Source organism: Stenella coeruleoalba (genome assembly GCF_951394435.1).
Source record: "Stenella coeruleoalba genome assembly, chromosome: 4".
Classification (NCBI taxonomy): domain Eukaryota; kingdom Metazoa; phylum Chordata; class Mammalia; order Artiodactyla; family Delphinidae; genus Stenella; species Stenella coeruleoalba.
In genome coordinates, this window is record NC_137149.1 from 85,751,191 (window position 1) to 85,777,889 (window position 26,699).

The 26,699-nt window shown below is 38.0% G+C and overlaps 1 pseudogene across 1 annotated transcript; it reads right to left on the reverse strand.

Moving 5' to 3' along the window:
* Positions 1–8,883: 8,883 nt before the first annotated feature.
* LOC307185507 (UDP-glucuronosyltransferase 2B31-like) lies at positions 8,884–25,604 on the reverse strand (annotated as a pseudogene). The gene is made up of 3 exons: positions 24,894–25,604; positions 12,605–12,753; positions 8,884–9,020 (listed from the first exon to the last, which is right to left on the reverse strand). The product of its transcript is annotated as a UDP-glucuronosyltransferase 2B31-like (transcript).
* Between the last annotated feature and the right edge of the window lie 1,095 nt (positions 25,605–26,699).

The following is a 26,699-nucleotide window of genomic DNA, read 5'->3' on the forward strand; positions in this document are numbered from 1 at the left end:
TTTGAAGACTTTCTTTTAGTTTTTCCTATAAGGCAGATTTCCAAGCAATGAATTTTTTGGGGGGGAGTGGAGGGAGAGAAATATCTGTATTTTGCCCTCATTTTTGAAAGATAGTTTTGTTTGATATAGAACTTTTGGTTGACAGTTTTGTCTTTCAGCGCTTTGAATATGTCATCCCACTGCCATAGAGCTTCCATTGTTTCTAATGAGATATAAGTGATGTCTTATTGGAGTTCCCTTGTATGGATAAATTACTTTTCTTTTAGTGCTTCAAGATTTTCTGTCTTTAGCTTTCAACATTTCATTAAGTCTGTGTATGGCTCTCCTATGTTTATCGTACTTGGACTTGGTTGAACAATTGGGATACATAGGTTAATGCTTTTCATCATATTTGGGATGTTCTCAGGCATTATTTTTAAAAATATTTTGCTCCGCTCCTTTTTCTCTGACACTCCCATTTTGTGTATGTTACTGTGCTTAATTATGTCCCACAATTCTCAACCCCTCAGTTCATTTATCTTCATTCTTTTTTCTCTCTGTTCTTTGAGGTGTATTATCTTATTGATCTATCTTCAAGTTTGCAGGGGTTTTTTTTAAATTTATTTTTGTCTGTGTTGGATCTTTGTTGCTGTGTGTGGACTCTCTCTAGTTGCAGTCAGTGGGGTCTATTCTTCATTGTGGTGCACGGGCTTTTCACTGTGGTGGCTTCTCCTGTTGCAGAGCACAGGCTCTAAGTGCATGGCCTCAGGAGTTGTGGTGTGCAGGCTCAGTAGTTGTCATGCACGGGCTTGTTGCTCCACGGCACGTGGGGTCTTCCTGGACCAGAGCTCAAACCCATGTCCCCTGTATTGGCAGGTGGATTCATAACCACTGCGCCACCAGGGAAGTCTCTTGCAGGCTTTTTTGTTTTGTTTTGTTTTTAAAGTTCAGCAAGATTTTTTTTTTTTGATAGACATTGATGATCTGATTTTTAAATTCATATGGAAAGGAAAAGGACCTAGAATAGCCAAAGTTGTATATCAAACTTTAAAAAGGAAAACAAAGTTGAAGGACTAACATTACCTGATTTCAGGAGTTATTGTAAAGCTATGTAATCAAGAGAGTATGGTACTGGTGCAAAGACAGACAAATAGATCAGCGGAATAGAATAGCAAGTCCAGAAACTAACCCACACACATATGGCACACATATATGGACAAATGATTTTTGACAAAGGTGTAAAGACAATTTAGTGGAGAAAGGATAGCCTTTCAACAAGTGGTGCTGGCATAAAAGGATAGGCATGTGCCAAAAAAAAAACCAAAAAAATAAACCAAAACAAGAACTTCAAACCATACCTTGTACCATACACAAAAATTAACTTAAAATGGATCATAAAATCAAATGCAAAATCTACAACTAGGGTTTCCCTGGTGGCACAGTGGTTGAGAGTCCACCTGCCGATGCAGGGGATGCGGGTTCGTGCGCTGGTCCGGGAGGATCCCACATGCCTCAGAGCGGCTGGGCCCATGGGCCATGGCCGCTGGTCCTGTGCGTCCGGAGCCTGTGCTCCACAGCGGGAGGGGCTGTGGCATTGAGAGGCCCAGTACCGCTAAAAAAAAAAAAAAAAAAAAAAAAAAAAATCTACAACTATAAAACTCCTAGGAGAAAACTTTCATGGCCTTGAGTTGGGCAAAAATTTCTTAAATATGACACCAAAAGCATGGTCCAGAAAAGGCAAAACTGATCAACTGGACTTTATCAAAGTTAAAACTTCTCTTTGAAAGACACTTTTAAAAGAATGAAAGACAAGCCACAGACTTAGAGAAAGTATTTGCAAATCATATGTGTGATAAAGGACTTGTATCAAGAATACGTAAATAACTCTTAGAACGCAATTAGAAAACAAAAATATCATTTGTAAATCAGGCAGAGGAGTTGAACAAATACATCAGTAAGGAAGATATATGGTGGTAAATAAGGCACAAGAAAAGATGCTTAACATTATTAGTCATTAGGGAAATGCAAATTAAAACCATGAGGTACCACTATACACCTTTTTTTTTTTTTTTTTTTTTTTTTTTTTTTGGTACGCGGGCCTCTCACTGTTGTGGCCTCTCCCGTTGCGGAGCACAGGCTCCGGACACGCAGGCTCAGCGGCCATGGCTCATGGGCCCTGCCGCTCCGTGGCATATGGGATCTTCCCAGACCGGGGCATGAACCCGTGTCGCCTGCATCGGCAGGCGAACTCTCAACCACTGTGCCACCAGGGAAACCCTACACCTATTTTTTTTTTCTTTCGTAGTTACATGTTTTATTAATCACGTCTGAAAGCAAATATTTAAGCAAATATTTATTGGCGGTCTGTGGGAATAAGATACAGCTAGGTCCTCTTTCCTTGGTATATTCACAAAAGCCTCTGAAACTAAATTTCCAAGTCAGGTCATACTAAGCCATGGCATAGTAAGTTTTCATCATTAACAGTTCTTTTTTTTTTTTTATTCAAACAGCAAGTCACAAAAATTATAATCATCCTCATCAGTTCACTCAGTCCCATGTAATTAATTTTTTTATCTTGATCTTTTGTTAGCACTTTTATGAATTCATCAGTTTTCCATTAGAGTTCAGAAAATGCTTATTCATTCAGTTCAGCAGTATAGTCAGTTACCAGAAACCTGTGCTTGTCAGAGTCTTTTCCATGAATTCCTAGAAGATGAAACACTTTTATAGGAACATTTTTGCAAAAGCATCAGAGTACACCCAGAACTGTCTGTAAATGACAAAAGACTTAACAATGACCACAGTTAAAGATTTGATGAAAGTTCATAATAATGCAATTGACAAGGAAATTTAGTTATTTCTGAGATATACATTTTAAAATAATAACTAGAATTATGACTGCTAACATTATACCAGAATATATAAGATTTTTAGGAATTTCATGTAATGTCTGAAACATTTATATTAACATATTTCCATACAAATAACCCAAAGGAAGTTTAGTATTAGTTGTTTTGTTTTTAATTTTTGAATTTTATTTTATTTATTTTTTATACAGCAGGTTCTTATTAGTCATCAGTTTTATACACATCAGTGTATACATGTCAATCCCAATCACCCAATTCATCTCACCACCATCCTCACCCCACCCCCCGCGGCTTTCCCGCCTTGGTGTCCATATATTTGTTCTCTACATCTGTGTCTCAACTACTGCCCAGCAAAGTTTTATAGTTTTATAGTGTCCAGTTTTACACTTAGGTCTCTAATCCATTTAGGAGTTATTTTTGTGAATGGTGTTAGGGAGTGTTCTAATTTCATTCTTTTACATGTAGCTGTCCAGTTTTCCCAGCACCACTTATTGTATATCCTTGTATATCCTTGCTTCCTTTGTCATAGAGTAGTTGACCACAAGTGCGTGGGTTTATCTCTGGGTTTTTTATCCTGTATCATTGATCTATATTTCATATATCTATATTTTTGTGCCAGTACCATATTGTCTTGATTACTGTAGCTTTGTAGTATAGTGTGAAGTCAGGGAGTCTGATTCCTCCACCTCCGTTTTTTTTCCCTCAAAACCGCTTTGGCTATTCAGGGTCTTTTGTGTCTCCATACAAATTTTAAGATTTTTTGTTCTAGTTCCATAAAAAATGTCATTGGTAATTTGGTAGGGATTGCATTGAATCTATATACTGCTTTGGGTAGTATAGTCATTTTAATAATGTTGATTCTTCCAGTCCAAGAACATGGTATATCTCTCCATCTGTTGGTATCATCTTTAATTTCTTTCATCAGTGTCTTATAGTTCTCTGCATATAGGTCTTTTGTATCCCTAGGTAGGTTTATTCCTAGGTATTTTATTCTTTTTGTTGCAGTGGTAAATGGGAGTGTTTCCTTAATTTCTCTTTCAAATTTTTCATCATTAGTGTATAGGAATGCAAGAGATTTCTGTGCATTAATTTTGTATCCTGCAACTTTACCAAATTCATTGATTAGCTCTAGTAGTTTTCTGGTGGCATTTTTAGGTTTCTCTATGTATAGTATCATTTCATCTGCAAAGAGTGACAGTTTTACTTCTTCTTTTATGATTTGTATTCCTTTTATTTTTTTTTTTCCTCTGATTGCTGTGGCTAGGACTTGCAAAACTATGTTGAATAATAGTGGTGAGAGTGGACATCCTTGTCTTGTTCCTGATCTTAGTGGAAATGCTTTCAGTTTTTCACCATTGAGAATGATGTTTGCTGTGGGTTTGTCATATATGGCCTTTATTATGTTGATGTAGCTTCCCTCTATTCCCACTTTCTGGAGAGTTTTTATCATAAATAGGTGTTGAATTTTGTCAAAAGCTTTTTCTGCATCTATTGAGATGATTATATGGTTTTTATTCTTCAATTTGTTAATATGGTGTATCACATTGATTGATTTGTGTATCATGAAGAATCCTTGCATCCCTGAACTAAATCCCACTTGATCATGGTGTATGATCCTTTTAATATGTTGTTGGATTCTGTTTGCTAGTATTTTGTTGAGGATTTTTACATCTATATTCATCAGTGTTATTGATCTGTAATTTTCTTTTTTTGTAGTATCTTTGTCTGGTTTTGGTATCAGGGTGATGGTGGCTTATTGAATGAGTTTGGGAGTGTTCCTTCCTCTGCAATTTTTTGGAAGAGTTTGAGAAGGGTGGGTGTTAGCTCTTCTCTAAATGTTTGATAGAATTCACCTGTGAAGACATCTGGTCCTGGACTTTTGTTTGTTGGAAGATTTTTAATCACAGTTTCAATTTCATTACTAGTGATTGGTCTGTTCATATTTTCTATTTCTTCTTTTTTCTTTGTTCTGCAGCAGTGAATTCCACTATTCTGTCTTCCAGGTCACTTATCTGTTCTTTTGCCTAACTTATTCTGCTATTGATTCCTTCTAGTGTAGTTTTCATTTCAGTTATTGTATTGTTCATCTCTGTTTGTTTGTTCTTTTATTCTTCTATGTCTTTGATAAACATTTCTTGCATCTTCTCTATCTTTGCCTCCATTCCTTTCCAGAGGTCCTGGATCATCTTCACTATCATTATTCTGAATTCTTTCTTTGGAAGGTTGCTTATCTCCACTTCATTTAATTGTTTTTCTGGGGTTTTATCTTGTTCCTTCATCTGGTACATAGCCCTCTTCCTTTTCATCTTGTCTATCTTTCTGCGAATGTGGTTTTTATTCCACAGGCTGCAGGATTGTAGTTCTTCTTGCTTCTGCTGTCTGCCCTCTGGTGGATGAGGCTATCTAAGAGGCTTGTGCAAATTTCCTGATGGGAGGGACTGGTGGTGGGTAGAGCTGGCTGTTGCTCTGTTGGGCAGAGCTCAATACCAAAAGACAACCCTCAGAATGGGAGAAAATATTTGCAAATGAAGCAACTGACAAAGGATTGATCTCCAAAATTTATAAGCAGCTCATGCAGCTTAATAACAAAAAAAACAAACAACCCAATCCAAAAATGGGCAGAAGACCTAAATAGACATTTCTCCAAAGAAGATATACAGAGTGCCAACAAACACATGAAAGTATGCTCAACATCACTAATCATGAGAGAAATGCAAATCAAAACTACAATGAGATATCATCTCACACCAGTCAGAATGGCTATCATCAAAAAATCTAGAAACAATAAATGCTGGAGAGGGTGTGGAGAAAAGGGAACCCTCTTACACTGTTGGTGGGAATGTAAATTGATACAGCCACTGTGGAGAACAGTATGGAGGTTCCTTAAAAAGCTACAAATAGAACTACCATATGACCCAGCAATCCCACTACTGGGCATATACCCTGAGAAAACCATAATTCAAAAAAAGTCATGTACCAAAATGTTCATTGCAGCTCTATTTACAATAGCCCAGAGATGGAAACAACCTAAGTGTCCATCATCGGATGAATGGATAAAGAAGATGTGGCACATATATGCAATGGAATATTACTCAGCCATAAAAAGAGACGAAATTGAGCTATTTGTAATGAGGTGGATAGACCTAGAGTCTGTCATACAGAGTGAAGTAAGTCAGAAAGAGAGAGACAAATACCGTATGCTAACACATATATATGGAATTTAAAAAAAAATGTCATGAAAAACCTAGGGGTGAAACAGGAATAAAGACACAGACTTACTAGAGAATGGACTTGAGGCTATGGGGAGGGGGAAGTGTAAACGGTGACAAAGCGATAAAGAGGCATGGACATATATACACTACCAAACGTAAGGTAGATAGCTAGTGGGAAGCAGCCGCATAGCACAGGGAGATCAGCTCGGTGCTTTGTGACCGCCTGGAGGGGTGGGATAGGGAGGGTGGGAGGGAGGGAGACGCAAGCAGGAAGAGATATGGGAATATATGTATATATATAACTGATTCATTTTGTTGTGAAGCTGAAACTAACATACCATTGTAAAGCAATTATACTCCAATAAAGATGTTAAAAAAAATAAAAATAAAAAAAAAAAAAAAAAAAAAACTTTAATCCACTTGTCTGCTGATGGATGGGGCTGGGTTCCCTCCCTGTTCATTGTTTGCCATGAGGTGACCCAAAAATGAAGCCTACCCAGGCTCTTTGGTGAGGCTAATGGTGGGCTCTGGGAGAGCTCACACCAAGCAGTACTTCCCAGAACTTCTGCTGCCAGTGTCCTTGTCCTCACAGTGAGACACTGTCACTCGCCGCCTCTGCAGGACACCCTCCAACACTAGCAGGTAGCTCTAGTTCAGTCTCCTATTGGGTCACTGCTCCTTCCCCTGTTTCCCAATGTGCACAGTACTTTGTGTGTGCCCTCCACAAGTGGAGTCTGTTTCCCCCAGTTCTGTCAAAGTCCTGCAATCAAATACCACTAGCCTTCAAAGTCTGATTATCTAGGAATTCCTCCTTCTGTGGCTGGACCCCCAGGTTGGGAAGCCTGATGTGGGGCTCAGAACCTACATTCCAGTGGGTGGACTTCTGTGGTATAAGTGTTCTCCAGTGTAAGTCACCTACCCAGCAGTTATGAGATTTGATTTTATTGAGACTGCACCCCTCCTACCATCTCATTGTGGCTTCTCCTTTGTCTTTGGATGTCAGGTATCATTTTTGGTGAGTTCCAGTGTCTTCCAGTCGATGATTGTTCATCAGTAAGTTGTGATTCTGGTGCTCTCATAAGAGGAGATGAGAGCATGTCCTTCTACTCTGCCATCTTGAACCAATCTCCTATAATCTTTTAAGTATGAATTTTTCAAGATATTATCTCAATTTTTTTCCCTCAAAGTTTCTAGTTTCTAAGAGTGGAGTTATCCATGCACAGTTTTACACGTTTTTATACAAAACTAGGAACTGAAGAATAATACAAGTGATAAAATTTAAAAAAAGACAATGTCACATTAATTTTCACTGACCATTATATGATAAAATAGGCAAAGTAGCAGTTTATGCTTTCAGGAGATCTAACTGCATTTTATACAATGGAAAACACTAATTTAGAAGGTATTGAATATGCTATATCCAGCCCAAAGAATTCATGGATATTGAAATTCTCACTTCTCAATGGGATGAAATCCCAAGGAATCCTAGGTTTCTGGGGCAATTTTTTTTTTTTTAAGGTAGGTGGCTGTCTATTACTTGTCAAGGCAGTCAGCCTGATTCCAGGCTGTAGAAGATAAAAATTGTTTGGGTTGTTTTGGGGCAGTTTAGATCATGCCTGAAGGTGGAAAGTAGTTCACCACTAGTGAGAGAGCTCAGATGGATTTATACTGTCATAAAAATAACTATAGGATTTACCAGGGAGCACTTCTGTAATTTTCTCTGTGCTAACCCTGACTACTCCGATGCTTTCCAGTTTTTGCCTCTCCTCTTCCTCCCCACCTCTGAGAAAGTAGCTGTTAATCCAATTGGTCAGAACCGTATGTTGATTAGGCCAAGTTGTTAATGGGCAGGACTAAGAGACCTTAAATTCAGAACCTATGCCTCTTACGGTCACCCTTTTCTGCTTTAACAGGAAACAAAGCATGGCACCCAGGGGTCTCTCTTGGTCTTTTACTCAACGACTGGTTTTAAGACACAGACCTACTAGAGAATGGACTTGAGGATATGGGGAGGGGGAAGGGTAAGCTGGGACAAAGCAAGAGAGTGGCATGGACATATATACACTACCAAATGTAAGGTAGATAGCTAGTGGGGAGCAGCCGCATAGCACAGGGAGATCAGCTCAGTGCTTTGTGACCACCTAGAGGTGTGGGATAGGGAGGGTGGGAGGGAGGGAGACGCAAGAAGGAAGAGATATAGGGACATATGCATATGTATAACTGATTCACTTTGTTATAAAGCAGAAACTAACACACCATTGTAAAGTGATTATACTCCAATAAAGATGTTTTAAAAAGAAAGAAAGAAAGAAAAAAGATATATGCTCTTTTCATCTTGGGAAAAGAGAGAGCAGGAACAGGAAGAAGGATTTGAATCTTTATGCTTCAACTCAGCCTTTTTCAAAATTCTATTTTGAATATTGAATATCGAGTACTAACTGAACTGTAACACAATGTCTCTCTGCTGCTCAGAACTTCCACAGTCCCCCAGAAACTCCTCTGGGAAAAATCATCATTTGTGGGGTTAGATTTGGACATTCTTGTGTTCTTACTATTAACTTAATAGCACTGAAACCTCACACATAACCTCTAATACAGAAGTGTCTCTGAGAACAAAGTAAAACTTGAATTGGAATATTTAAGCACATGAGTCCCCCTTGCACCATTTAAAACTTTGACTTCAAAAGAAAAACAGATATACCAGTTCATTTTGATCTAATTGTGTTATGAAATTCTCTCCCCCTTGCAAAAACTATTTTAATGGACCCACTCCATAGACATTAAAGAGAGTCATTTAAGTAGTTGTTCAGCACAAAGGCAATGTATCATACCTTCTGTGGAATCTGGACAGGGGCCAATGCAATCATGTTAGCCTTTCCTTCTGGAAGGTTTTGGACCATTGAGCCCAAACTAAGTAATACAATGCCATCTTCTCCAGAGCTTTGGACAACTTTTCGATTTCCTGAAAAGAAATAATTTGCTATACTACAAAGGGGCATCAGCAAAGAGAGAGTTTTGTTTGTTTGTTTCATTTATTCTTGTTTTAGTTTGTTTGAAGGAAATGAATATGTATATTTCTAAAGAGAGAAGTATTGTTAGAATGCCTCATCTTCTAACATGCCAAACCTTAAACCCCCTTGGAAAGAGATGTGTAATATGAAATCTATTTTCTTTAATCAATGTATAATCATTGACTACTAGGCAAGTATGGTGATTTATTTATTACTTATCAACAAGAGACAGCAGTAAAGTGAAAGTTTCCAGTGAAGAACATTTTACGTTGTGACAGCACAGGTTTAATTTTCTTAAGTGAGTTTTGAAAACAGTGTAATTTTTATTCCATGTCTCAAACAATAGCAGGACCAGGAATTTTTTTTCTAGTTATGTGTTAAATAATGCTATGTTCCAGCAACAATGACTTAGTAATTTGTCCCAGGATGACAGGATTGTGACCAAGTAAAATAGTGTGCTTATTAAAACACGTGGCTTGCTCACACAGACAAAATTCAAGACCTGACCTCACTGTGTCCAGCAATTCAAAGTTATGCCTTGAACTTTGCCCAGTCCCAAACTGTTCCTCACTTTACAAATTCTTCCTTGATATCGCCAACCAGGCCCCAACACCTTAGAATTATCTTCCCCTGACTTTCCTCTGCTGAAAAGTAATAAAACTCTGTCAAAGTGCTGTTCTTGTTTCCTATAATAAGTCAAATAAACCTAGCCTTGCTTGATCAACAAGGTTTTTTTTGTTTGTTTGGATTTTTTTTGGTTTTGTTTGGAGGAGTTGACAGAAGACAAATATTTAAAAGGACCTGAATTCCTAACAGAGAATCTGTCTGTAGCTCGGCTTCTTGAGATTTTATGTCATTTTATGTCCAGTGTATTTGTTACTGAATTGGTCTACTTTTCTTCTTGGCAGTTTTCAGGATGTCTCTTTTGGTGTACAGGCTTTCCTGATTATAAAGGCTACATATGATAATATAACCTGATTATGAGGTTACATATAATTGCTTTGGTAAAAGAACGAAAGTGCTCTTGTTAAATCATCTATATATAAATAAATGACTCTGAATTTATTAATCACAATTTATTATTTATTTATTGGTGTTTCAAATTCCCAATATTGATGGGTTCCCTAAATTTAATCCTCAGTTAAGATTCTGATCTATTAAACTTCTGGTGATATTACATTAATTGACTGAAAGAGAAAAAGACTGATGAAAGCAATTTTCCTTATCTTAAAATATTATTTCCTTTTTCTTTCTACCTCATGCTCTGATAACACTGGGCATGCTATATTAATTTCATCTCTCTTAAGGAAATAGCTTTTCAAAACTTCCTGTAGTTTATTTCTCTCTATTTTCATTCAAAACCTAATGAAATTACAATATCAAATATTATCATTATTTTTATATGGGATGTTTAAATTTTGAGTATAAATTTAATTTTACTTCTGATCATGGCCCAGATATTTTAAGGGAATTAATGCTATGACTTATAATGAATGTGACAGATTTTGCCTGTAAATTGTTTATTTTGGGTGGATTTTACTCCATGAGAGTGTGATTTATTGGGTAAAACATCTGATCAGGCTATCTATGAACTAATTGGGGCTCATGACATAACGTTATGGAAGACTTTCATTTACATTTTAAAATTTGTAGCCTATTGTGCAGGTTAATACTAAACTAGGCACTTCCTCTCTGATATCTACTTTACTTTATTTGTTTCCAAGCCTAGCTAGTGAGGTCAGGCAATTTACATGATTGAAATAGAGCTATATCTTTATGCGTTACTGGATGATTTTTAATGCACCACCACAACCAATTCCTGAGAGAGGCTTATTTCCATGAATTGTATTATCAGGATACAATAATTTCTGTTCTATTTTGTGCTGTGAAGTTCTTTGATCTCAAATATGATGAGAACAAATTTTGGGGGAAAAAATATCATGAGTTTGCCAGTATGACACATACACAAGTGCATATATCAGAAGGAATCCCTCCAGTCTAGATACTAGTGAGACTGCTTAAAGCTTCAAATACAATTTTAATATTTTCTTCTTCTTACTTTGGTTTCTGAGACAAATTCCTTTTGTCAAAAGGGGCACTAAGAAATTTGTCACAATAGCTAATATTTATCAAGCACTATGTCCTTGGCACTGTGTATGGGCTTTATGTATCCAGTCGATTCTTTTTATTCTTAGTAACTATGTTCTATAAAGTTGCCACAAACATGTCATTTGTGAGTAATGAATCATTGCTCCTGGTTTCACCCAAGCTTCTTGTCACAACACTTTTGTCAACTGCTCAACACATAAGCTGGTTTTATGTGTATTTCTGTTTTAAAACACCTTGTTTAACATATATTGTTGATTCATCAACACTGAACTCATAGCCAACAGTGCTATAACTCATGGAATGGAATGAAGATTATCTGGCAAACATATTTTCTTCCTAAGGCACATCACAGCCTTCTTACTTCTTTTCCGGAACAATAGAAAACATGTCAGCACTCTCCTTGGGGGCCATTCCAAACAGCGACATCACCAACAAAAAGCACTCAAATGCAAGAATGTGGTATTAATTAGACCTGAAAAGGACACTTATTTACAGTATGAGAGCTGCAACAAAAAGGCAGAGGATTGCATTGTTCAATGCTTAACTGGGAACATGCACGTCCAGTGAGTAACTTTTTTGCTGCTCTGTATATAGCTATGAATGACCATGAAATACTACAAATATTGATTCTGGGGTTACAAATAAATTTTAGTGAGTAGGAAAATTTGAAAATACAGAATCTGTATATAATGAAGAATTACTGTATTAGACCATTTTATTCTCACACCACTCCAATGAGGTAGGTAAGTAAACCCCCTCCCTCATTTTTCTTCTTTTTTTCTTGTGCATCCATATTTTATAGGAAAGGCACTACCGGCAGGATTTGGCTTTTGTATATTTCCTAGCTACCATAGTACCATACATTAAAGCACCAGATTCCATAACCTTTGAATACTCTCACATATTTCCACTTTTAATATCACATTATCAGAATTTAATTCTTTTAAATACCTCATTGCAATTTATTTTAATAAAATACAAGAGATAAGCTCCCACATTACCTCAGTCTTATGCATTTTGTGATTTGTACTTGATTGTAAATAACTATTTAACATTTATAGTTTTTCTGGCTGACCAGTCTATAATATCCCTAAGGACTACAACTTTGTCTATCTCATTCACCCCTCCTTCTTCATTTCGGAGTGTAGAATCTGGTATCTAGCAGACAAAGAATACACATTTGTTGAAAAAAATATAATTTCTTATGTGTTGGAAGACTTTTTTATAGTGGTTATATCCACACAATCTTGCATTTCTCTCTTACTTTTCATGACTGTTATGTAGCTCAGAATCTTCAGTGATAATAAAACCTGAAACACATAATAGGTGAGGACATGGTGTGAAGAAATTTTATATATTGTCCGTTTCTTTTCCATAAGACAGTATTTGGACTGGGAATAGAAAACTATTCAAGACACCAGTTTACCTTTGGCAGTGGTTTAGCAGGTTTGCTGTGGAGTCTTCCAACAAATTCAAAATTTGGTAAGAGTGGGTGGAGAAATTCAAAGTCCCAATAACTTCTTATCAGTCAAATATCAGTTTTCCCCATCAATTCACACAATGTAGTGAGTCTTCCTGAAAAAGAAAATAGGAAAAGGAATATATGTAAATTTGTATCCATTTTTTCTTAGAAGATATAGCAATAAAGCTTCAAGTCTGTGTTGGTCAAGATGAACAAATAATGCCAGTGTTTTATAATTTAAACAAACATATATACAGAAAAAAGAGAAGGAAAAAAATACATGTTAAGTGAGAGACTTACATAGCTTACAATAACTTCTCCCCTCTGCACCTTTGAAAACAGGTTCAAATAATTGTTAAAGATTAATTCTTGTTTCATGTATTACATGTTCAAGTTAACTAACAGATTTTAATTCTAAGTCAATATCTCTCTGTAATTATTTAAGTATGTGATGAATATTACATTCTAAATGGTCATTTTCCTGCATAGCATTGGGCTTGTATCACATTGATGATATTTGTGTATTTTTTACTTAATGCTCTAACATTTTAAACTTTTCTTTTTTTTAACTAACTGAGCATCCCCATCTTCCAAGGATGACCCAGCATCGTGTGACTGCCATGGACCTACTGGCAGGCAAGCCCCTGGTGCTAATAGGTTAGAAAGAGGCTTCCAAAATGGTGTTTGCCAGTGTTAGCATGGTAGAACAAGATCTCCAAAATGGCTGCCACCAGAGTCTCCATCCCTAGGTGGAGTCCCAGCTGCACAATGCCTCTCCAGGAGACTCGCCAAGATCAGCAAGTAGGTCTCACCCAGGTGCCTTTTTAACTACTGCCTCTTCACTGGGACTCAGACTGTGTGAGATTTTGTGTGCAGACTTTGAGAACAGAATCTCTGTTTACAGGGTCTCCTGTTCTCTCGAATGTAAGCCCGTCTGGTTTGCAAAGCCAGACATTCTGGGGGCCTATCTTACCAAAATGGGGAGCCTGAAGTGGGGGCTCAGACCCCTTTCTCCTGGAGGAGAACCTCTGTGGTTGTGATATTCCTCCTGTTTGTGAGTGGCCAACCCCAGGGTGTGGATCCTGGTTAGACTGCATCTCTGCTCCTCCTACTTGTCTAGTTGTGGCTCCTTCTTTATATCTTTAGTTGTGGGAAATCTTTTATGCTAGTCTTCAAGTTGTTCTCAAAGATAGTTGCTTTCTGAATAGTTGTATTTTGGTGTGTCCATGGGAGGAGGTAAGTTCCTATTTCACCAACTTGATCTCACCTTCATAGAGATTGTTTTCTAAAGATTATTAATGACTTTCCACATTAAACAAGGACCTGCAGCATGATGAATTTGCACTGTTCACACTTGTTTCAGTCTGGTCTCCAGTGTCACTTAGCTAGCCACCAGAGAATAACAGGTTACTCATAGGAAATTGAATTTCCTCTAGGGGTATAGAGAAAGGCAAGAAGAGAAACCTCAGTGGTTTAAGAAGCTTCCCTAATGATGCATATATCACTAAGAATGAATAGCCTTCCCTTGCATAACTTAAAGTCTCACACTTTCTTGTATGTTTTAAAGAAGAAAGCTTATTGTGGGACTAAATTCTTGGACCATCTGTGATCAAGAAAGGGCATGATGAATGAGGTGCACCAAATGAAATGATGTCTTTCACTTCCATCTCTATGTCATTTATTTTTTCTGTTCTAGGAAATTCGAAACATTCTGACTGTATCAATTACTACAATCTAATATAAAGGGAAGGCTGCTTGATAACTGCCTAGAAAGGATAGGAGGCTAAGGAAGTATCACATGATTCAGACTGTGAAGTGTTTTCCCATATCTAAACTTGTCTCTTTGGTCTCCAGAAAAATTATAAATACTGGAAAATCTAAAAATAAATATTATGAACAAGTGGGAATGAGTGATAAAGGAGACTCAGCTGCCCAAAGCTGAAAAATATTCCTTTAGTGTTTATAACTTGGTCAAAGGATCTCCTTTGTTAGTTTCTATTCCTAGAATAAATCAGCAATGCTGTGATGGCTTCTTTTTCAAGGAATGACAAAAAACTTCTGGAAAGTCAGACTGGAAAACTGCCTTGGTTGTAAAAGTCTATTTGTGTCAATCGCTTTCACCTCTGTCCCCTTATTTACCTACAATTTCTCTAAGCTTTTTCGTGGCTTTGGATTATTTGCTTAGTCATATTCTCACAGACCAATGCACCCGCCCCATTCACAGCCCAGCATTCTACTTTGATTGTTATTTGGTGCCATGTTTTCCTTCCCATTGCTGTGCATGTGCTTATTATGGTATCTCATTTAAGAGCTTATTTTCTATGACTTATGATTCCTGATTAATTTTTATCTTAGAAACTTTGGTCTTTGGGTTATTTGTTTAGTCTTTTATTTCAGATAGGCCTACTCATCCTCCCACTTCATTCACCAACCAGCTTTCTACTTTGATTGTTTGGCATTTGATGCTCTGTTTTCCTTCACATTGCCTTGCATGCCCTGGGAATGGAATCTCATCTAAGAGCTTATTTTCTATGATCTGTGATTCTTGATTAATTTTTAGCAGAATTTGTTCCTGAGACTTTGACCTTGGCTCTATTCTCCAAGCCACTACGTCCTATAACCTCATATACTATATATGTAATCAAAGTTTAATGTTTATATAACTCGGATATTTATTTCCTTTGTAATTGTAAATTACCCTTTTAAATATTCTTAGGCAATGAGAGTAATTATGAATTTCTGTCAAGGATGGTTAAGATCAATTTGGAAGGGATACTTTTCTTAGGTTTCCAAAATTTTTACAATACTTCCCAAATACAAAGATGCTTTATATGTATCTATGAGTAAATGGTGGTGAGGGAGCATCTCTCCTGGCAAAAATAAGTTTGGTTAGTTCAGCGGTATATGCTGACTATAGAGAGTGTTTGTTATAAAGACCACCAACATCAAGAAAAACTAATCTTCTTGGTCTTCTATATTGCAGAACACTTGGTGCTTAGCACAATGTTTCTCCAAATCGTACATGGAGTTTTGAAATTACAGTCTCATGCTTTTCTTTCAGTTAATGCAATATACAAGTGCTTAGGTTCAGGGGCCAGACTGCTGTGTTTTAATCCCATCTCCATCACTTCTTCCCCAAGAGAACCGGAGTAGGTTATCTTACTTAAGTTTCCATATTTATAAAATGACGAGAATAATAGTGCCTATGAATAGGATTTCTATATGTGTCTTTCATGAGTTAATAAATGTAAAGGATGTAGAAGATTTCCTGGAGAAGTGTAAATTCTCAATAAATATTTACTAATTTCCTACTGTGCTTCACCCCCCCCTCAAACAAGAAGAAGCTCAATAAATATTTATAGTTGAATGAATGTACTCACAGAATCAAGATTAGAAATCATCCAGATATGAAAAATATTCTGGAACTTTGCCTTTTGCTTCATTTTTCAAACTGTAGTGTTGTAGAATCAGAAAGCAGACATTGATAATTCTAATATAAATCCCCAGTGTTTTAGGTTTGCTTAGCAAATGACTTTTAATCCATTGAGAGGGAAGGAGTAATACTAGATAATTCCCAGCGACAACTCATCCACACTAAGTAATTTTCCTTCTTAATAGATATATTAGATGATGAAGATGTTAGAGATATTAAAATAATAGAAGAACTGAATCTAGAAGAGAGATATCAGAGACTTTGAAGCTGAAAGCTGAAAGGAACCTCAGGTATGAGTTCATAAAATGTTTAATTTTTTTTTTTTTTCTTTGCGGTACGTGGGCCTCTCACTGTTGTGGCCACTCCCGTTGCAGAGCACAGGCTCCGGACGCGCAGGCTCAGCGGCCATGGCTCACGGGCCTAGCCGCTCCACGGCATGTGGGATCTTCCCGGACCGGGGCACGAACTGCTGTCCCCTGCATCGGCAGGCGGTCTCTAAAACGCTGCGCCACCAGGGAAACCCTAGAAATGTTTAATTTTAAAGACAAACATAAAGTTTACACAAAGTGTCATACTTTCTTGTACATGAAGTAGATTTTTTTTTACTACACCCAGGTTTAAAATTATATTTAATCATGACTGACTTTCACTTGATTTTTAAATATATTTAATGAAGTTTCTTACTATTATATATTATAAATGGCTACGTAGTCTTTGAAACTCCTCCTATTGAGAGGTGGAGGCTACTTCTTCACCTTTTGAATTTGGGCTTGTGTTGTGACTTGTTTTACCAATAGAAGGTGGCAGAAGTGATACTGTGTGACTTCCAAATCTAGGCCTAAAACTTTCATACAAACTATTCTAGAATTCTTCTGTCATGTGAAAAATTACAAGCTTTTCTGTTGGACAGGTCACATGGAAGAGACAATCATAGTATCCTGCCAATCTGCCAAATCCCAGCCATGAGAGTGACACTTTCTTGGACTGATCCACCGCAGCCAAGCTGATAACTAACCGTAGGCTAATGAGTAAGCCCAGACAAGCCTCAAAGAAGAAACATTTCCCTGAGCCCAGCCCAAGTTGCTGATTCATAGGATCATGAGCAAATGATATGTTTGCTCTTTTATTTTATTTTTTATTATTTTTATATCTTTATTGGATTATAATTGCTTTACAATGGTGTGTTAGTTTCTGCTTTATAACAAAGTGAATCAGTTATACATATACATATGTTCCCGTATCTCTTCGCTCTTGCGTCTCCCTCCCTCCCACCTTCCCTATCCCACCCCTCCAGGCGGTCACAAAGCACCGAGCTGATCTCCCTGTGCTATGCGGCTGCTTCCCACTAGCTATCTACCTTACCTTTGGTAGTGTATATATGTCCATGCCTCTCTCTCGCTTTGTCGCAGCTCACCCTTCCCCCTCCCCATATCCTCAAGTCCATTCTCTAGTAGGTCTGTGTCTTTATTCCTGTCTTACCCCTAGGTTCTTCATGACATTTTTTTTTCTTAAATTCCATATATATGTGTTAGCATACGGTATTTGTCTCTCTCTTTCTGACTTACTTCACTCTGTATGACAGACTCTAGTTCTTTCCACATCATTACAAAAAGCTCACTTTCATTTCTTTTTAAGGCTGAGTAATATTCCATTGTATATATGTGCCACATCTTCTTTATCCATTCATCCGATGATGGACACTTAGGTTGTTTCCATCTCCGGGCTATTGTATATAGAGCTGCAATGAACATTTTGGTACATGACTCTTTTTGAATTATGGTTTTCTCAGGGTATATGCCCAGTAGTGGGAGTGCTGGGTCATATGGTAGATCTATTTGTAGTTTTCTAAGGAACCTCCATACTGTTCTCCACAGTGGCTGTATCAATTTACATTACCACCAACAGTGCAAGAGGGTTCCCTTTTCTCCACACCCACTCCAGCATTTATTGTTTCTAGATTTTTTGATGATGGCCATTCTGACTGGTGTGAGATGATACCTCATTGTAGTTTTGATTTGCATTTCTCTAATGATTAATTATGTTGAGCATTCTTTCATGTGTTTGTTGGCAGTCTGTATATCTTCTTTGGAGAAATGTCTATTTAGGTCTTCTGCCCATTTTTGGATTGGGTTGTTTGTTTATTTGCTATTGAGCTGCATGAGCTGCTTATAAATTTTGGAGATTAATCCTTTGTCAGTTGCTTCATTTGCAAATATTTTCTCCCATTCTGAGGGTTGTCTTTTGGTCTTGTTTATGGTTTATTTGCTGTGCAAAAGCTTTGAAGTTTCATTAGGTCCCACTTGTTTACTTTTGTTTTTATTTCCATCTCTCTAGGAGGTGGGTCAAAAAGGATCTTGCTGTGATTTATGTCATAGAGGGTTCTGCCTATGTTTTCCTCTAAGAGTTTGATAGTTTATGGCCTTACATTTAGGTCTTTAATCCATTTTGAGCTTCTTTTTGTGTATGGTGTTAGGGAGTCATCTAATCTCATACTTTTACATGTACCTGTCCAGTTTTCCCAGCACCACTTATTGAAGAGGCTGTCCTTTCTCCACTATACATTCCTGCCTCCTTTATCAAAGATAAGGTGACCATATGTGTGTGGGTTTATCTCTGGGCTTTCTATCCTGTTCCATTGATCTATCTTTCTGTTTTTGTGCCAGTACAATACTGTCTTGATTACTGTAGCTTTGTAGTATAGTCTGAAGTCAGGGATCCTGATTCCTCTAGCTCCGTTTTTTGTTCTCAAGATTGTTTTGGCTATTCAGAGTCTTTTGTGTTTCCATACAAATTGTGAAATTTTTTGTTCCAGTTCTGTGAAAAATACCAGTGGTAGTTTGATAGTGATTGCATTGAATCTGCAGATTGCTTTGGGTAGTAGAGTCATTTTCACAATGTTGATTCTTTCAATCCAAGAACATGGTATATCTCTCCATCTATTTGTATCATCTTTAATTTATTTCATCAGTATCTTATAATTTTCTGCATACAAGTCTTTTGTCTCCTTAGGTAGGTTTATTCCTAGATATTTTATTCTTTTTGTTGCAGTGGTAAATGGGAGTGTTTTCTTGATTTCACTTTCAGATTTTTCATCATTAGTGTATAGGAATGCAAGAGATTTCTGTGCATTAATTTTGTATCCTGCTACTTTACCAAATTCATTGATTAGCTCTAGTAGTTTTCTGGTAGCATCTTTAGGATTCTCTATGTATAGTATCATGTCATCTGCAAACAGTGACAGCTTTATTTCTTCTTTTCTGATTTGGATTCCTTTTATTTCCTTTTGTTCTCTGATTGCTGTGGCTAAAACTTCCAAAACTATGTTGCATAATAGTGGTGAGAGTGGGCAACCTTGTCTTGTTCCTGATCTTAGTGGAAATGTTTTCAGATTTTCACCATTGAGGACGATGTTGGCTGTGGGTTTGTCATATATGGCCTTTATTATGTTGAGGAAAGTTCCCTCTATGCCTACTTTCTGCAGGGTTTTTATCATAAATCAGTGTTGAATTTTGTCGAAAACTTTCTCTGCATCTATTGAGGTGATCATATGGTTTTTCTCCTTCAATTTGTTAATATGGTTTATCACATTGATTGATTTGTGTATATTAAAGAATCCTTGCATTCCTGGAATAAACCACACTTGATCATGGTGTATGATCCTTCTAATGTGCTGTTGGATTCTGTTTGCTAGTATTTTGTTGAGGATTTTTGCATCTATGTTCATCAGTGATATTGGCCTTTAGTTTTCTTTCTTTGTGACATCCTTGTCTGGTTTTGGTATCAGGGTGATGGTGGCCTCGTAGAATGAGTTTTGGAGTGTTCCTCCCTCTGCTACATTTTGGAAGAGTTTGAGAAGGATGGGTGTTAGCTCTTCTCTAAATGTTTGATATAATTCGCCTGTGAAGTCATCCGGTCCTGGGTTTTTGTTTGTTGGAAGATTTTTAATCACAGTTTCAATTTCAGTGCTTGTGATTGGTCTGTTCATATTTTCTATTTCTTCCTGATTCAGTCTCGGCAGGTTGTACATTTCTAAGAATTTGTCCATTTCTTCCAGGTTGTCCATTTTATTGGCATATAGTTGCTTGTAGTAATCTCTCATGATCTTTTGTATTTCTGCAGTGTCAGTTTTTACTTCTCCTTTTTCATTTCTAATTCTATTGATTTGAGTCTTCTCCCTTTTTTTCTTGATGAGTTTGGCTAATGGTTTATCAATTTTGTTTATCTTCTCAAAGAACCAGCTTTTAATTTTATTGATCTTTGCTATCGTTTCCTTCATTTCTTTTTCATTTATTTCTGATCTGATGTTTATGATTTCTTTCCTTCTGCTAACTTTGGGTATTTTTTGTTCTTCTTTCTCTAATTGCTTTAGGTGCAAGGTTAGGTTGTTTATTTGAGATGTTTCCTGTATTTTAAGGTACGTTGTATTGCTATAAACTTCCCTCTTAGAACTGCTTTTGCTGCATCCCATAGATTTTGGGTCATCGTGTCTCCATTGTCATTTGTTTCTAGATATTTTTTAATTTCATCTTTGATTTCTTCAGTGATCACTTCGTTATTATGTAGTGTATTGTTTAGCCTCCATGTGTTTGTATTTTTTACAGATCTTTTCCTGTAATTGATATATAGTTCTCATAGCATTGTGGTCGGAAAAGATACTTGATACAATTTCAATTTTCTTAAATTTACCAAGGCTTGATTTGTGACCCAAGATATGATCTATCCTGGAGAATGTTCCATGAGCACTTGAGAAAAATGTGTATTCTGTTGGTTTTGGATGGAATGTCCTATAAATATCAATTAAGTCCATCTTGTTTAATATATCATTTAAAGCTTGTGTTTCCTTATTTGTTTTCATTTTGGATGATCTGTCCATGGGTGAAAGTGGGGTGTTAAATTCCCCTACTATGTATGTGTTACTGTCGATTTCCCCTTTTATGGCTGTTAGTATTTGCCTTATGTATTGAGGTGCTCCTATGTTGGGTGCATAAATATTTACAATTGTTATATCTTCTTCTTGGATCAATCCCTTGATCATTATGTAGTGTCCTTCTTTGTCTCTTCTAATATTCTTTATTTTAAAGTCTATTTTGTCTGATATGAGAATTGCTACTCCAGCTTTCTTTTGGTTTCTATTTGCATGAAATATCTTTTTCCATCCCCTTACTTTCAGTCTATATGTGTTTCTAGGTCTGAAGTTGGTCTCTTGTAGACAGCAAATATATGGGTCTTGTTTGTGTATCCATTCAGCCAATCTGTGTCTTTTGGTGGGAGCATTTAGTCCAATTTAAGATAATTATCGATATGTATGTTCCTATTCCCATTTTCTTAATTGTTTGGGGTTCGTTATTGTAGGTCTTTTCCTTCTCTTGTGTTTTTTGCCTAGAGAAGTTCCTTTAGCAGTTGTTGTAAAGACGGTTTGGTGGTGCTGATCTCTCTCAGCTTTTGCTTGTCTGTAAAGGTTTTAATTTCTCCATCAAATCTGAATGAGATCCTTGCTGGGTAGAGTAATCTTGGTTGCAGGTTTTTCTCCTTCATCACTTAAGTATGTCCTGCCAGTCCCTTCTGGCTTGCAGAGTTTCTCCTGAAAGATCAGCTGTTAACCTTATGGGGATTCCCTTGTGTGTTATTTGTTGTTTTTCCCTTGCTGCTTTTAATATGTTTTCTTTGTATTTAATTTTTGACAGTTTGATTCATATGTGTCTTGGCATACTTCTCCTTGGATTTATCCTGTATGGGACTCTCTGTGCTTCCTGGACTTGATTAACTATTTCCTTTCCCATATTAGGGAAGTTTTCAACTATAATCTCTTCAAATATTTTCTCAGTCCCTTTCTTTTCCTCCTCTTCTTCTGGAACTCCTGTAATTCGAATGTTGGTGCGTTTAATGTTGTCCCAGAAATCTCTGAGACTGTCCTCAGTTCTTTCCATTCTTTTTTCTTTATTCTGCTCTGCAGTAATTATTTCCACTATTTTATCTTCCAGGTCACTTATCTGTTCTTTTTCCTCAGTTATTCTGCTATTGATCCCATCTAGAGTATTTTTCATTTCATTTATTGTGTTGTTCATCGTTGTTTGTTTCATCTTTAATTCTTCTAGGTCCTTGTTAAATGTTTCTTGCATTTTGTCTATTCTATTTCCAAGATTTTGGATCATCTTTACTATCATTATTCTGAATTCTTTTTCAGGTAGACTGCCTATTTCCTCTTCATTTGTTAGGTCTGGTGGGTTTTCATCTTGCTCCTTCATCTGCTATGTGTTTTTCTGTCTTCTCATTTTGCTTATCTTACTGTGTTTGGGGTCTCCTTTTTGCAGGCTGCAGGTTCATAGTTCCCGTTGTTTTTGGTGTCTGTTCCCAGTGGTTAAGGTTGGTTTAGTGGGTTGTATAGGCTTCCTGGTGGAGGGTACTAGTGCCTGTGTTTTGGTAGATGAGGCTGGATCTTGTCTTTCTGGTGGGCAGGTCCACATCTGGTGGTGTGTTTTGGGGTGTCTGTGGACTTATTATGATTTTAGGCAGCCTCTCTGCTAATGGGTGGGGTTTTGTTCCTGTCTTGTTATTTGTTTGGCATAGGATGTTCAGCACTGTAGCTTGCTGGTCATTGAGTGAAGCTGGGTGCTGGTGTTGAGATGGAGATCTGTGGGAGATTTTCGCCATTTTATATTATGTGGAGCTGGGAGGTCTCTTGTGGATCTGTCCTGAAATTGGCTCTCCCACCTCAGAGGCACAGCACTGACTCCTGGCTGCAGCACCAAGAGCCTTTCATCCACATCGCTCAGAATAAAAGGGAGAAAAAGTAGAAAGAAAGAATTAGTAGAAGTAGAGAGAAAGAAAGAAAGAAAGAAAGAAGGGAGGGAGGGAACGAGAGAGGGAGGAAGGAAGGAAGGAAGGAAGGAAGGGGGAAGGAAGCATAAAAAGAAAGAAGATAAAGTAAAATAAAAGTAAAGTAGATAAAATAAAGATAAGTAAAATAAAAGTAAAATAAAATAAAGTAAGAAAATATAATAAAGTTATTAAAATAAAAAATTATTAAGAAAAAAAGAAAAAAAATTAACAAAAAAAAAAAGAAAAAAAACCACGGACAGATAGAACCCTAGGACAAATGGTGGAAGCAAAGGTATACAGACAAAATCTCACACAGAAGCATACACATACATACTCACAAAAAGAGGAAAAGGGGAAAAAATCATAAATCTTGCTGTCAAAGTCCACCTCCTCAATTTGGGATGATTCATTGTCTATTCATGTATTCCACAGATGCAGAGTACATCAAGTTGATTGTGGAGCTTTAATCCGCTGCTTCTGAGGCTGCTGGGAGAGATTTCCCTTTCTTTTCTTTGTTCTCACAGCTCCCAGGGGCTCAGCTTTGGACTTGGCCCCGCTTCTGCGTGTAGGTCTCAGGAAGGCGTCTGTTCTTCGCTCAGACAGGACGGGGTTAAAGGAGCCGCTGATTCCGGGGCTCTGGCTCACTCAGGCGGGGGGGAGGGAGGGGCATGGAGTGCGGGGCGGGCCTGCGCCGGCAGAGGCCGGCGTGACGTTGCACCAGCCTGAGGCGCGCCGTACATTCTCCCGGGGAAGTTGTCCCTGGATCCCGGGACCCTGGCAGTGGCTGGCTGCACAGGCTCCCCGGAAGGGGGGTGTGGATAGAGACCTGTGCTCGCACACAGCCTTCTTGGTGGCGGCAGCAGCAGCCTTAGTGTCTCATGACTGTCTCTGGGGTACGCGCTTTAGCCGCGGCTCGCGCCAGTCTCTGGAGCTCGTTTAAGCAGCGCTCTTAATCCCCTCTCCTCGCGCACAAGGAAACAAAGAGGGAAGAAAAAGTCTCTTGCCTCTTCGGCAGGTCCAGACTTTTCCCCGGACTCCCTCCCGGCTAGCCATGGCGCACTAACCACCTGCAGGCTGTGTTCACGCCGCCAACCCCAGTCCTCTCCCGGAGATCCGACTGAAGCCCGAGCCTCAACTCCCAGCCCCGCCCGCCCCGGCGAGTGAGCAGACAAGCCTCCTGGGCTGGTGAGTGCCGGTCGGCACCGATCCTCTGTGCGGGAATCTCTCCGCTTTCCTCTCTGCACCCCTGTTGCTGCGCTCTCCTCCACGGCTGCGAAGCTTTCCCCCTCTACCACCCGCAGTCTCCTCCCACGAAGGGGCTTCCTAGTGTGTGGAATCCTTTCCTCCTTCACGGCTCCCTCCCACTGGTGCAGGTCCCGTCCCTATTCTTTTGTCTCTGTTTATTCTTTTTTCTTTTGTCCTACCCAGGTACGTTGGGGCGGGGGGGGCGTTCTTGCCTTTTGGGAGGTCTGAGTTCTTCTGCCAGCGTTCAGTAGGTGTTCTGTAGGAGTTGTTCCAAGTGTAGATGTATTTCTGGTGTATCTCCGCGTCTTACTCTTCCGCCATCTTCCCGGAGGCTCTCTCACGTTTGCTCTTTTAAATGCTAAGTTTTAGGATGGTTGATTTTACAACAATAATTAACAGACAGTATGGTTTATCGAAAACACAGTGAGTATGTAGCTTTCTAAATAAACAAGTCCCAAGAATATTCACATATTGGAATATTATTGTCAAATGGAGGGATATCTCCAGTGTCACACAGTTCTAGATTACTTTGCATGCTTTCTTGAATAGTTGATAAATTTTGACTGAGAAGCGTTCTATTTCCATTTTGACACTAAAGCTAAGAAAATACAAGTTATTTTTTATTTTAAATTATATGTGTATATATATATATATATATATATATACACACACACATATGCACTCTAACCCACACAAAGGAAGTAAGGTTTCTTTCCATCTACTAGAGGGAAAACGTACTAAATAAACCAGACTTACCTAATACTTCACTGTAAAATTTATCCCACTACTTCTTGTTAAAAGTCTCAAATGCAAAGTCAAAATATAGCTAATACAACATATTTGTTACCATCTCCATAAATGTCCTTTTGTCACTAAGTTCTGATATGATAACAGGTACATAGGAAGGAGGTAATGTGAGCCCTCCGCAGAGTTTTTCATTTGTATTGTCAGTGGTAAGTCAAAGACTGTAGACCAAAGGTAGGTTAAGTAGTTCAGACAGCAGCTCGGCACAAGGAGAAATGGCATGTCCAAAAACAACATCAAATCTGTATTCCTGCAGTTTTTTCACAAGTTTTTTGTTCAAAACTGCATCCTCACAGAGCTTTTGAACAGTATCAGAATATTCATAATATGTTTTTTGCATCTTTGAATCATATGCCCATAATGTACTCTTTGGTAACTCGTATGGCCATATCTTGATCCATTCTGTAAAAAGCAAATCAAGCTCATTCTTAGTGAAGGATGTAGAGTGAACCTCAAATTTAAGGGTAGATGGCTTATTGGGACCCACAAGGATGGTGAAGATACTAGCACAGTAACTTCATGGTCCCTCTGAGCAAGTTCATCCCATATTGTCTTTAAATTGATGCAGTGATTATATTCCATTGGCCACAGCAGCACCTTTCCACAAGATGCACAGCTGAAATAAAAGGAAAGGACAAGAAGAGAAACCCATGTCTTAGACATCTTGATAAAATCCAAACCTTCTTCATAAACTTTCTTTACTGCAGAGGTAGCTCTCACTTATATCCAGTATGGAGTAATTAAGTAGTTAAAATATAACTGGCACATAGCAAGGTCACAATGACTATGAGGTAAAGATTTTGTTTCCAAGAGCACGCCTTCATAATTTCTCTGCAAGCTAATCTCCAGTTCAGAGGCTTTGGAAAGCAAATAGATAAAGAAAAGCGTAGATGATCTTGTGCCTCTATGTGTGAAAAATAAATCCCAGTATCATTGTAAATGCTACTGGCTCTAGGCTAAGAAGAAATTACCTTGTATGTAGGGAGTTTCCAGATACGAAAGCAGCATGTGTCAACACAAGGATATTCTGATTTATTTGAGCATTTCCAAACATTTCTTTCTCCATATTTTCACACCTGTTTTATTAGCCCCATTTCATTTAGCTTGCTGTTGTTCTTTTTTGGCTATAGTTATTCCTTCCCTTTTTTCCTTTTTATCCAAACATGGGTATCCTTTGAGTATCAACTTTGGTTACTTTCCTTTATTTAAGAATATTATCTCTGGGCTTCCCTGGTGGCGCAGTGGTTGAGAGTCCGCCTGCCAATGTAGGGGACACGGGTTCGTGCCCCGGTCCGGGAAGATCCCACGTGCCGCGGAGTGGCTGGGCCCATGAGCCATGGCCGCTGAGCCTGCGCGTCCGCAGCCTGTGCTCTGCAACGGGAGAGGCCACAACAGTGAGAGGCCTGCGTACCGCAAAAAAAAAAAAAAAAAAAAAAAGAAGAATATTATCTCTGAATTATGATCATTTCCTTTTCTGAACATTTGCAACATTCCTTATATTTCTCTCACTTCTTCAGTACTTCCCAATACTTACTCTTAGAAAGTATTTATCCTCTAAGTACCTTCTTCTGAACTTTGTTTTGTATCCTGCCTTTGTAGTCCAGGTAAGTTATATTTTAAAATGATCTTACCAGGAATTCCCATCAAATTAGAAGTAAGAAGGGAAAGATGCATGTCATGGGATAGATTTGTTTTTATGCTATCAATAATCTATTGACCTGAAATGAGAGGAGAATCTCCTTTGAAAAGGATTTGGAT